Consider the following 14322-nt stretch of genomic DNA (forward strand, 5'->3'; position numbering starts at 1 on the left):
ACATAAGGTGGGCATGGTTCTACGACAATTCCCTTTTCCCTAGTTAGATTGTACATGCTTTTGTTCATATATTCTTTTCCATTATCGTATCTTAATTTCTTTATCTTTTTACCAGTAAGATTTTCGACTTTGTTTATGTAATCAAGGAAGCAATTGTAAACTTCACCTTTTGATTTCAAAGTATAAATCAATGCACACTTACTGTACTCATCTATAAATGTCAAGAAATATTTGGATCCATCAAACCCGGTATTATTATGAGGTCCCTTTAAATCGGTATGTACTAATTCTAAAATCTCGCGTGCTCTTCTACGGTTATTTTGGAAGGGTACATTTCTACATTTTTAGCATGAGATTCTTGCCTTTCCATGTAACTACTTATCTTATATAAACCATGATCTTTGAATGCTATCCCTATCAACTTTCTGTATTTGTTATATATCTTTAAAGTATTTCCTGCTGAGACTATCTTACTTTCATTCGTTGCTCTCGCATAGCTAATTAAGTTATTATCCATTTCTTTCACGTAAAATACATTAGACATTGTAATTTTAATCCTCCTTTTGTTTACTTCAAAGTAAGTTAAAATTTTTCCGACTTTTGTTCCTTTTAGACTTCTACCGTCTCCTAACTTCACATTTATCGGGTTTTTTAAATTTTCGTACTCAATAAAATAAGAGTCATTATATATAATGTGATCTGAACATCCACTATCCAATATCCAATCTATTTTTCGCGTATCGCTATTACATACCGTAATTTCATTTTTATTATTTTCGCGCTCTACTCTCGTTAGGAAAGATCCAATTTCTTGGTCGTCGTAGCCCTCGTTGTGTGAATAATTTGCGTCGTGTTGACTTGCCTCGTAGTAGCGTTGTTGCCGGCCTCTGCTTTGTCCTCGTTGGCCAAATCCTCGTTGGCCAAATCCTCGTTGGCCAAATCCTCGTTGGCCGTATCCTCGTCTTCTTTGGCCAAAACTTCGTCCGCCGCGACCCCTATTCTACTGCGGCTGATACGCACCTCCTTGCTGTTGCGTTCTTCCATTGTTTGCGCCATTGTTTCCGCCTCTATACGTGTTTGTGCAATTTTTTGCCATGTGACCGTTTATGTCCTTTTTTTCGGCTGTAAATACATTTGACTTTGTTCTATCACTTTCTTTCTTGCTACGCGTTTCTCACATTATAATTTTATTTTTCAAAAATTCACAAGTCCGATCACTTTCTTTCACTGAGTCGATTAAGTCACCAACATAGCTCAATGATTCTGGTAGTGCTTTCAGCATGTAGTCGAGTTTTTCACGTTCGCTTACATTTGCATCGGCACTCTTTAATTCATTGATAGTTTTTTCAAATTCCGTGAAAAATGAATTTGATTCTTCAAAGTCTTTCAACCTCATCATGTCTAGTCTACTTCTTATACAAATTTGCACTGCTGTTGATTCCTTCATATACATCTCATCAATCTTTTGCATTATTTTTAAAGCAGTGTCTTGATCACCAACAAATTCTAATTGCTCATTCGCTATACTACTATAGATGTAGTTCATCGCCCATTGATTCTTTTCATCCCACTTATCTTGCGCATCCGTGTCCATTTTCTCTCGTGTAGCCGGTTCATAACATTTTTTACACTTTAGATACATTAATATTCTTTTCTTCCACATTCTGTAATCGCGTCCATCGAATATTTGAACCTTAATTTCGTCGTCCTTTGGCATCTTGATTCGTTTTCTATATTCACGCCTTTTTTTTTTTTTTTCAAAAAATAATTCTCTTTATTATCCAAAATCTTTTTATTTGTTCTACCAATAGCCTTTTTATCTCTTCAGAACTTATTTCCAATTTTTTATTCCTTTTTATAAATCGACTTTTATACATTCACTCCCGGTTACACGTGGTTCCATAACCTTAAATCTCGGCAACCACGATCTTCTACCATGTTGAGAATTGTGGATCTTTGAAGCCGAAATAATGTTATAGGAACATTAAATTTATATTGACAGTTATTACTAAAATAATGATATATTTATTACATTGACGATTCTATATATATTTATCGATACACTTGCACGCGTCTCAGCACCTTCTACACCCGACTCTTCATCGACGACTATTAACCGACTGACTGTTTACGTTCCTTTGTTTCGAGACGCTGCGCACACACACATACTTCCACACACTGATATGTACATATAAGTATTTCTACTACTTAACTCAGTCCAGCACAGAAAATTACACATATCTCAACAGCCTTATATTTTGATCTATACCCCGTCTTAGCCGCCCATCGAGGATTGATGAGAAAATGCGGCCTAGAATTGGGCCGATCGTAAGTGGTCGCCAGTTCTCGACCATATTTCCATCTTTATTAGCCTTCCATGCGGTCGGAAAATAGGAACTATACCATAATATATTTGTCGGAGATGAAAGAACACCGGAGCCTTTGGAATTTTGGATAATCCCGCAACATTGTAACCTAGAGTCTACTATAGCTGTAAGTGAACAATTGTAGTTATTCAATCCGATTGTAAGTGTTCGAGAGTTGTGATAATGAGCTTTGGCTCGAGGCGACAGTCAGTCGCCGAACGTAGCCGCGGTCACAGGATGAACGCTTTGTCTAACAAAGGCATGGAATAATTCTATAGCTCTCCTTAAGAAGGAAATAGTTGTAACACTCGACAGTAAACATTCCAACGGTCCCTGTGCCGTAGCTCGCCACACGCAGACCCTGTTCTTCGAGTAAGATGATCGAGTAAGATCGATCGTATATATATATGTAACTATGCACTAAATTTGAAACGTATGCGATGTATTGAAAGTTTTAAAAGTTTCTTTCGAGTTTCAGATATTTAATCTAAATTAGAGATATATTAGTAAAACATGAAATGAAATATATATATTTACATTATAATTTTTAAACATATTCGTATTTTTAAATATCATTAACTAAATTTCTAAATAATTAAGAATATACTGCTTCTTATTAAATAGGTACGAAATGTTTTTATTAGCGAGAAGCTATTAAAAGTGGTGGTTGACAAATTGTATCTATATACCACAAGTTGACGAAGTATACCAGTAATAATTTAACAAAGCAAATTCTTCACTACGATCTTCGAGAGAAATTCCTTGGAATTGGAATTGTTGTAACGAACGCAGCTGCATTTATAACATGCGACATAAGTAAACTCTTTTATATACTAAGCTATTTGATTAATGCTAAGTATGTAAGAAATCTAAAAAGCTTTTAAAATCGTATATTTATCATTGTACTATTGATTTTCCTACCATTTCGAAATGTACAACTTTGAGAGTAATTACTATATCTTCGTTCTTAAATAATGGAGCAGCTAGCGAAAAAAATGAAGGAAAGGCGGAGAAACGATGCAGAATATTCATAACGTGCACGTGATTCATCTGCATGTTTCAGTTTTGTTGTATATTTCACAATCGAACATTTTCTTTTCTCTTCTATCGTACTCTTGTATCTTGTGACGTGACTGTTTCTCGTGGGGGATAAGAGCAAGACGAAATGCGGTTTTTAGCATTTCGCAAACAAAAAAGGACGAAACTGTTCGCTTTTCTTCTGTTTTCTTGTTTTTAAATAGAGATGAAAGATAAAAAGACATATCTACAGAATTTATTCTATTTCCATTACACTATTTTCATCTAAATCAAGGCTTGCTGAATAAATTCTTCTTGTTTACAGGCATAGCTAATAGAGATTTGGATAGTCTAATATGGCTTATTTTCATTCTTTTTCTTAGCTCTAATACTTTCTTTAAATCTTTCTCGCCAAACCTTATAAATTTAAAATTATTCACACACTGTAATTCATTATTCCAATTCAATAACATTTCACACTGAGTTGCATTTAAAATATCAGAAATTTCTGAAAAATAAAGGAGGGTTTGTACATCAGGATATATTGAAAATAAATTTGGCTGTAATTCTTTACCTATTCCACGTGTATGATATTCTCCTAGTTCTTTCTCCTCTAATTATATGTTCCCTCCTAGCATGCTGTCTACTCCTGTTGCTACCTATAGACCTTTTAATAGTAATTTCTTCCATTTCTTCATCATTTCTTGCTACATACCTTTGGATCAAATATAGAACTGTAACTAATCACATCTTTAATGTACAATCTCTGTATCATCATGTGTATACATTTTTGTTTTACCTCCGTTTCTAACAAACTTGCAGTTATCTCTGGAGTATAGGGTCACACGCCTGGAATCATATTGTTTCTGATCCACGATATTTTCTCTCCTCTTGAATTCTGTTTTATCAAGCAGGACATTTCTGCCTTCTGTCTATTTGATATTCTGAAACAAAACACATTGTCCATTTCCTTCTTTATTACACAAAAGTATTATATAATCATGTAAAATAAATGAAATGTACATAACAAAATCACATAATTTAATAGTAATTGTATTTACTTTTTGGCTTTTTTCGTAATAGCGATAGACTTTCTGCTATTTGGGTGTATCATTTTCTTTGGCTTCAGGAATTCTTTTTTCATTGCAGTGGCCTATAAAAGACAACAAAATAAATTAGTTAAAATATTACCATGGCTATGAATTATTTCGATTGTCCTAATCATCAAAACTCCAACTCAGGCTATCCGTTTACTCAATGTATAATCATGCACAGGCGAATCGTCGACAGCATCACACGCTTAGAAACACTAATAGAGTAGACAAAACATCCTACATGCCACAGCTATCGAAACAATAACCAGATAGCAACGGATAGGCGCCTCTGATATACACCCGACGATAACCGCTTCAGAGGGACTAAAACCTCGGTACAAGAAGTCTCCCAAATCAGCGTTCTATACCTCTTTGTTATAACACCCTGAACCGTCACTCTGTTGGATTCATACAATAAATTTTACCACTATATCTAAAGTTTAATTCTTTAACTTATTTGTGAAACGTTCGAACTGCGACTCGAGGAGATCACCGGTGCTTTGTCAATTTCGTGATTTGTTGTGTCTCGTATATGATAACAGCAACGACGGCGACGCCTATCGATAGTAAAAGTAATATCGAAGTATACCTTCCTACCATGACATTTCCGGGCTAACAAACTTCAAAATTGGTTTCTTTTGTTTCAAGATATTTTTATCTATTTTTTTTTTTAATCTTATAATGATAACCTATTTTAAAATGTGCAATATTTGATAAATGTACATTAGTAAAATTTCATACGAAGAAAGTTTTTGGGAATCCGTATTATATTCAGCGAGCAGAAAACGAAGACTTGACGGAAGTTGACAACAATGGAGATAAAAGTCTTTATCGTAATATTGTTTTTATTGATTTTAACGTCAGATGGAACTGGTTTCGACAGAAAACGATCCACCAAATTTCAAAGAGGTAACGAGCAAACTTCAAGTAAAAACGAGCAGAAGTCAACACCCGATTATTATTATTACTGCGACTCAACAGAGTTTGGAGTAGTATTATACAAAAGATTCCGTATTTGCGTTCTTGTTCGCCGTGCGGCATGATAGAAATTGATTTCTCTTCCGCTTGTATCAGATGCGGGATTTTGGTTGATCCTTTTTCACCGGTCTCGATTATCCTATTTTTCTTTATTCGCCTATTTTTTAAACACAAATATAGATTTTTTACGATTATTTATATTGTTCATGACATCATTTGACGAATTCTTCGAGAACTTCGCAAGGGAACCAAGACATAAATGATATTTAAAATGTTTATAGCAGTTCTGAAGTAAAGAGAAGCGATATTAGTTTGAAATGATGGATCATTTCAATGACTTTATTATTTATTGCCTTAATAGATATCTACATATTATTTTAGTTGCGTTTTTCTTTTGGATCGGAAATGACTATCCTGTGTTTCGTCAATAATTTGTCTTGCTTCTCTTGGTGCATTTCTAAATGTAGTATTGACATAAATGAATTTTTTACTGCAAGAGTTAACATCACTTTTTTCGACTTCTCTTTTAGGTTACAAGAGTACAAAGCTATATATAGGCCAAAACATGTATGTATCTTTCGATAAAAGATAAATTTTTATTCAAAACCTACGAGACTGCACGCAGATATTTCAAAGTGCAGCGAATATTATCACGAATACTTCGCGTTAAACGTGTTATATCTTTTAACATTTTCAGAGACGCGTAAACATCTGCAAGCTATTTATCACTTTATTCGATTGCATATTGTAGCGGCATATGAGTCATAGGACGATGCGAATCGCGAGTAACTCATGTTGTTGTTTTGCCTCGGGGCATTGATACCGTCTCGAGGTACGAAACTTGATAATATACGAACTCCGGACAGAACAATATCGCCGCTACGCGCAACCGTCAACCGACGTCGAATTTAAATTCGTTAGAGGGAGATCGTTAGAAGAGTACTGCCGATAGTTTTAAATACATTTGACTACACCAAATATCAACTCGTCTCATCACTATATACACCAACGCGTTTAAGCAACCTCCACATAATCGAGAAATGATTTCAAATTTGACCCACGTTTCTATCGACTTCGCTTTCTTCTTTATTTTGGAAGAAATGCACATTCACTATTTATCAGCTAAGCGAACTCGAAACGAATGAAAATTCCCAACCACCACGTAGACCAAAGCCTATCAGCCTTTTCCGAACCTGTAGGTTACAACGAGATTCTTAATTAATCAATTCGTTTCTTACAGGCTACAGAGTCTGAGAATAAAGAATTTTTTGACCGTTTTGTTACGACCTATGTTAAAACCACATCATAGGAATAAGATAATAATACAGATCGTATTCATTATATATCGGTACATACTATCAATTTGATTGTGCAATTAAATAACATAATATCAAAAGTAATCAAATGTTGGGATACTTTTGCGCGATAGTGTATATGTGTAAAATAATATGATTCTATAAATTCATTCACAATAAATCAAAAACAATGTTGTGTTGCTTATTCTAGTAAACAATCCAACCTTTTAACTGTAAGATATTTGGAAAGTTCATGTAACAAGCATACAATATGCCACCCGGAAGGTACCAACTACGTTCCTCTATGAAATTAGTACAAATGTTTCAAGACTTATATATTATTAACATTTCACGCAACGTTTTTATAAGGTATGTTAATCCGTAGAAATGACCCGTCGCAGTAAATTTATACATAGATCAGAGTTAGAAAATACAAAAGAACGATATTTTCTCTGAGTATACGAAGTTAAAATGGTGTTGGACGCAAATTAATTGGTTGGAAAGAGGCGCCTTGAAGCGTACTAAAAGAGGTAGCTTACCTCGTTGAAATACCATGGAACGAAACCTTGTTGGGCAATGGGCATTCTGCTGTAGCCTGGAATTCCTTTTGCTCCCGTATTCTTCTTCTGTTTTCCGTGGTTTTGTTACAACACTCGCGACGTTTTCATTCAAACGAACACACAACGCATAAACGGAGAAAAACAAACGTTGAAGGTTGCGTCGCGTCACGCGAATCACTGACGCTACACTTATACGTTGGAAACAGGAACGAAACCGACGCAGGTGCAACACGGGGCCCGTGAAATGTAAACTATCGAACTACGTATAATAGCACACGAAAGTATTTCTATTGTTTGTATATATATATATGTGTGTGTGTATATTTGTGTGTGTGTGTGTGTTTGTGTGTGTGTGTGCGCGCGCGCGTGTGTGTATTCATATATATATTATAAATTGGTTATATATATATATATATATATATATATATATTAGATTTATAAAATGAATGCTCGGTAAAATGTCTGTGATAAATAATACCAATTAAAATGGAAAAATTTTTAATTGCATTGCTTCGACTATACATATACATATACTTAATGTGACTTACTTTGTATGAGAAAAATTCTGTTTGTCAATTCGATATCGAGAGCTGATAATGCTAACATACGATGAAGCGATAACAGAAGAATCCGAATATTCAGAACTTTTCACGATATATGTTAAATAATATTATGAAATAAATTAAATAATTACCCCGCATTGCTTCCAGCGTACGTGTTCACGATTCTCGGCGAAACCGAATATGGCAGCAGGAAATCAACCAATCACAACTTCGGAGAAAAGTAAAGCGCGGGAAGAAATCGCGGCATCCAGCTTCCTGCGAATCTATTCTCGATCTCGATGTAAGCAGTAATCTTTCGATAATCGTTTTGCAAAATGGCGTGTCTTAAACAAAGTGTATAGTAAAATTCGTATTTGAGAGACGCATAAATAAACGATATCAGGCTATTTCCCGCGAGAAATTCACGTTCGGTTGCAACATAACATGTCACGTATGTATTTTCGTCGAAAACTGATTTCGAGGGACGTGTATATGTACGTATCAAGTTACTTGGCGCAAGTTCAACGACAGACTGTGACTTTAAAACAGTATGTATGCCTATGTTTGTTGTCCGAGAATTGGAAGAATCTGTCATGTTTTGTTTACGTCGGCTGTAATGGAGGGGTGTTTTTGTCTTGTGGTAACTGAATGTCTCAAACAACAAACTCGAGATTTCAATCGATCTTCGAAAAGAAGTCATACCCATTGGCCTTGGGTGAGTTGTGATTTCATTAACTTTTTAATTCATAATTGATAACATAAGGATATTGTAAGACCGATGAAAATATGGATAGCAACCAATTGCAATTGAATATCTGGCCTGTCTTGCACTATTGAAATTTTGCAAGTCACTAAAGTTACCAGCATTAATATGTTCCCTTGCACAAGGTTGACGATAAAACAAATGAAATTTTACTAATTGCAAGTTATTTGATTATTCTATTTAACGAAAAATTATAAAATCATAAAATAGAATTCTATATAACCTGTAAATCGTAACTTGTCAATCTACTAGTACATATATTATAAATTGGTAAACTTTTGTGTGTGGGGGAGGGGGTGCTAAATGTAACACTGATACGACATTTTGAAAAAATATTTAATTATAATCATGAAAGGCGTTATTGAAATATTAAGTTTTTATTAATGTTCCTTGCAACTTCGAGTTTGCGTACTATATTTAAAATGTACATAAGATATAAAGTATATTGACAAGTAACAGTCACAAAATTGTTTCAAATGAGGATAATCATCCTAATATCAACTTATCAATTGTGATCTGATAAACAAGAATTCAAAATACAGTTAAACTGTGTTCTACATACAATAATCTTTTTCGGAGGAGATTTAAATATATGAACAAATTGTGATATTTTGTCCATAATAACATGAATAATATAAAGTTTCGTATTACATATACTCTATTTTTTAATATATTCTGCATATCTCATTTTATGACAACAGACAAGCAAACTATATTCCCATTATAAGCTTCGCTCTAATTTCGCATCGTTTCACCTGAATATATCGTGAAATTTCATCCCGTCAAAATTTTGCGTCAATCTTTTTTCTCTTAAAGGATTAAAGACAGTTGCAAAACGCCACGGTGTTTCGGGGTTTGTTTAAATTTCCGCCAAATGAAAAATGGTAGTTACTAACGGCACGTCTGGTTACAATTTTCGTTTACAATTCTTTTGGCGAGTAAATATGACGTACTGGGTCGATACTAAGTAGTCAGTTGTCCCTGAAATTTGAACTGTTGAGAACGAGGTAATAACAGGGCGACTGGTTTGTTGCTGTGTAACGTATACACGTTTCTGAATAGTTTTCTACTTTAAATGAAATTAACTGCTACCCGACGGAGTTTCGACGTAGCGATAAACACGCCACTGAAAAAAACGACGAATGGGAATGGAAAATACGTAAAGATTTTTTTGACAAAATAAAGAATCATTTTGTCAGATTTCAAGAAGAGTTTGGGTAAATTCAATTTATGCTCTTTGCTACTTGACTTATGTTTATAACACTAAAAGTTATCTTTACAAGCGGCGAAGTGATTTAGTTTCATCCGTAGTTCGGTTGCTTCCAATTTTTTCATTTTCACATTGTGTAAATTTCGACCAATTGCGGGGAGACGTAATCGCGAGGAGAGACGCCAACGGGGGTCGTAAATCCCCGTTACGATTATAACAATCGACACCACGAATTGATCGATCCCCTGATTTCCGTTGAGATAATAGGGGTGATTGAGTTTGTATAACACTGTGATTCACAGAATTATAAATTATATATTTCCAACACTTAGATTACACTGACGTAGAGAAATAAATAGTTAACAACTTGTCGCACGAAGGTGCGATAGATATGTACGCTAGAGCAGGGCTCTTATAATGGAAATTAATGTATTAATGGACTTAGCACTATAATATATTTAGGAGAGAAGATGTGTGTTCGACAACACCGAGAACCGACAAAAGATTTGCGTGAAGTATGCGACTCTCGCGCTATGTGTAGACTGCCGCGTTAGGCGTTAGTTTTTAGACTGCCTGTCGCTCTTTTTCTAATACGGAAGAAAAGTTCGGTGTGGTGTGCCCCTGTGCCTAAAGAACGCGGATTCGTTGTTCCCACTTTCGTTAGGAAAAGTGAGGGCAACGAACCGCGGTGTCGATTGGTCATGACCTGCACTACGGCTCGAAGGGATGAGTAGGGAGTCTCCTACCATCGTGGTGGATAGATGACTGTGTGCGTGAGAAAAACCTAGCTTGTTTTATTACAGGGCTATTCGGATTTTCCTAATGGGCGCATACCCGCTTTCTCCGTGTTTTAAGTGCGACTAATAAACCCAAGGACCTCTCTAAAAACCGACTGTGTTTCGAGAATATTTTTAAGCTTTAGAAATTCTTCAAGACAAACGGATTGAAGACACATGGCGAAACAATACAGGGAAGTGAAAGTTATGGTGGGTCCGTATGTGAGGGTCGAAGTGACGTTACGCAGGTCGGTTGTTGTCCGGTCGCGCGGGCTGGCGTGCAGATGTTTTAGGCGGCGTAACACATTGCGTATTACAATATTGATGTTAAAATATTATTATAGAAAAACATGTTAGCAACTTAATTTTCTATTTGTTCGTTTCTCTGTTTTCCTTATTCTGTTTTTGGATTTGTGGTGGATGATTTAAATAATGACGTGACGAGTTGATGCTTGATATTGTCAAATATATTTAAAATTATTCTAAATACAGAATTAATCGCACGGGAGACAAAGATTTTGTAACGAATCCTAGCGGCTGCCATTTGTCGTTCACGCGCTGTTGCCGATACCGGATGCGCTAATGTCACGTAAAACAACAAAATAAAAAAAGAAATTTGAGGTGTAAATAAAAAAAAGAAACTTTATTTTTTTTCTAACAACAATTCACTTTACAATCCACTTCCAAACTTTAGGAGTGACTTTCCAAGACTGAAAGCTCTTATGATTTGACTTTCGATCGAATCCGATTACTTTCTTTTGTCATCCCTCAACATCCCCACCATGCATTTGCATTTGCTAGGCGTCCGCGACCGTTGCCACGTGCTCTTTCTTCTAGAACCTTCGGCGGAAGGACCGTTGGGATGTTGATGGTTCATTAGACACTTCAGCGATATTGCCGCCGATTGTCGCCGATTGTCGCCGAGTGCCGCCACATCTTTATCTCCATCGTCAGTCCATCGGATTTGAAGTATGCCGGTCGTGACACTAACATTGTGGCGTCAGAGACGATGCGTTTTGACTCGCGAAAGGCGTTTTCGGTTTGCTTCGACCACTCGATTCGCCGCGAACAGCTCGTACGTATCTTTGTTCGCGGATCCGCGTAGTTTGTTGCACGGATATACGTTTATATTGACACCGGTGTTCACAAGGAAAGAGATCCTTGGTGCTCTGTCCGTCCCGAAAATGCGACGGGATACTAAAGCCATCGCCACATGCCGCGTTTACGGACGGCTGGTCTCGTTTCACTGGGTCCAGTTGCAAGGGGCCCGGCACTTCCCTGCGCGGTCTCGAAAGGTCTCGTGGTAATAGCAGAGACCAGACTTCTGCGGTCTATCCTTCGAATTTGATATCAATCTTGCCTTCCGTATGTAGAATAACGATGGGAGGTGGATAGTGGGTGAAGGTGCCCACAAGAAATACTCTTGATGTTCAACAAAAAAGTTAATTAAATTATTAACAATCAACAGTCAACAATTTATGATCAACAATTAACGACTAACGATTAACTGTCAAGAGTCAATAATCACGTATCTCTAATTGTGTTTGCTTCGCTATGACGCTTAACCTTTCGCACTCCGCAGCTCGGGGCAGAATGAATCTTTGATTCGAAAGCAAATGGATTCTTTTCTTTGTTGCCCCTCGATATTTCCACTACGCACGCGTTTATTAGATGTCCGCAACGGTTGCCGCGTATGCATTCTTCCGAATATTCGGCGAAAGAACTGTAGGAATATCGATGGTACATTAGGCGTGTCGGCTTTACGCTTTGAAGGTATAGCGCTTTGTGTCGCGAAGCCGTTGGAAAGTTCCATGGTCGAGTGCCACCACAGATGCATGACGATTAGATACAAACGTTTCAAGTATTACAATTAATAGCTGATACAACTGCAACAAAACAGATGTCCTTTATGCAAGACTACTGAAATTACACAGCTACAATAAAATAAGGAATACGTCTGTACTATGGGAAACATAAATAAATATACGCATAGTAGCTTATACAACATGTATGTGGAGGACGATTAAACGCGTTGTTGATTAATGACCAGACGAGTTGATACTTAGTGTAGTCAAATGTATTTAAAATTATTTGCAGTACAGAATTAGTCGTCGTTCGCTTAGTGTTGCTCGATATGTGTATACAAGGTAATGCTTACGTTCGTTCGATATTAATTCGCTATAAGAATGTTCGATACTAACTGTCTTAACGATCGTGTTCTTTTATTTATGCTCGGGGGAGTATCGAAAACTTTAAATTCAACCTCGGTTGACGATTGCACGTAGCGGCAACATTGTTTTGCTCGGAGTTTGTTTATCGTTACGCTTTGCTTGTCACGTAAAAGTAATGGGAAAATAATAATAAAAAAATGTTGGGTTCTTGAACCAGAGTTCGAGATACCTCTACTCTATAATAGGATTACAAGTGTGCGATTAAACTGTTACCGAAAGACTGAAGCCTCGATCAAGAACCAGCCCTTCTAGATGTTCGTTTATCTTATGCCTACGTGCCGAATTCATAATCCTTTATTTTGGGAGTCGGTGTCGTGTGCAAGGCGGTTCAGGTTTCCTGAGTCGGTTGGAGATATTTGTTGACGTTACATTCCCCCCGTGTTAGAGTGCGGCTGGTCCTCCAGACTCTTATTTTCGGTGTAGTGCCTCCTTTTGTATGCCCTTTTGGAATCTTACATGCCTTGCTTCGAGGATGACTGAATTGGTGTCTTCAAGTAATTCTCGTAATGGTTGTATTTCAGGTGTGGAATATGTGTTTAAAGGTGCGCTCTATTGGTCTAGAGATATTGCTTATACCTGTGTCTTTTTTTTTCTTTGGTTTTACAACATAATACGCGAATACATAATTTGGAAGGTAGGCATTTGCTTATAATATCGAATAATTCTATTTTGTTAAATATACATATGTTCCTAGTAATGCTAGATCAATATAACTAATAATTTATAAGACACTTAGTTCCTATTTCTTAAGACTTCTAATTCTATGTTCATAATTAAGAGAGTTTACTTCGTTGGAAATTTGATTGAGATGCATTCTATACGATTATACATTATTAATGATTTTTGGAGCGTTTTCAATTTTTGTTAGGATTTCTTCTAGACTGTCAGTTAAGGGTAAAGCTATAGTTTTGAAATTTGTTTTGTAAGTTATATTGGTTTTTAAGTTATTGTTTTCATCAAAAAATTTATCTATATTTTTATTCATTAATTCTAAATTATCGTTATCCAGAGTTACAAATAGACTTCTAGAAATGGATCCAACAAAATTCAATGACCCTCTTCGGTAACAAGTGTGTGTCATAAATTTAATATGCATGATTACATTGTCTAACTTTCTTTTGCGAGCGCGTGTAATCATTTCATTGGAATACGGGCATTCACTTTTAAAATGTTCTGTTAACATTAGTCTAAATCTTTTAATTTCGCTGAGTTTTGCATATATATCCTTAATGTTTAAACCTATAATTACGTTTACGGATTCGCTATATAAGTATGCATGAGCTAATTTTTCTTGATATATAGAACTACCATTAAGGGGTATAACGTTTAGCTTAGCTAACTATGAAGAAGGTGAAGATCGTCCTGGAAAGTAAGGTTTAATACGGTTACCATGTATTTTCCTAATCGAGTGATTTACTGTTATTTCATAATAAGGGCTTTTTCACTTTTTCAATGGTGTATGGCCCTGGCCATTCAGTATCTATCTTGTG

The 14322-nt window shown here is 36.0% G+C and overlaps 1 long non-coding RNA gene across 4 annotated transcripts; it reads right to left on the reverse strand.

Annotated features, from left to right (window-relative positions):
• Positions 1 to 3871: 3871 nt before the first annotated feature.
• Positions 3872 to 4278, reverse strand: LOC117240577. 4 transcript variants are annotated; one of them, XR_004494740.1, is made up of 3 exons: positions 4183 to 4278; positions 3958 to 4098; positions 3872 to 3891 (listed from the first exon to the last, which is right to left on the reverse strand). It is a non-coding gene; the product is annotated as an uncharacterized LOC117240577 (long non-coding RNA). The 4 variants fall into 4 exon arrangements; XR_004494741.1 differs by having other exon boundaries at positions 4170 to 4261; XR_004494743.1 differs by having other exon boundaries at positions 3958 to 4042; positions 4183 to 4259.
• Positions 4279 to 14322: the final 10044 nt, after the last annotated feature.

The sequence above is a fragment of the Bombus vosnesenskii genome, unplaced genomic scaffold (genome assembly GCF_011952255.1).
Source record: "Bombus vosnesenskii isolate JDL3184/JDL3185 unplaced genomic scaffold, Bvos_JDL3184-5_v1.1 scf7180000014811, whole genome shotgun sequence".
NCBI classification, from domain to species: Eukaryota; Metazoa; Arthropoda; class Insecta; order Hymenoptera; family Apidae; genus Bombus; species Bombus vosnesenskii.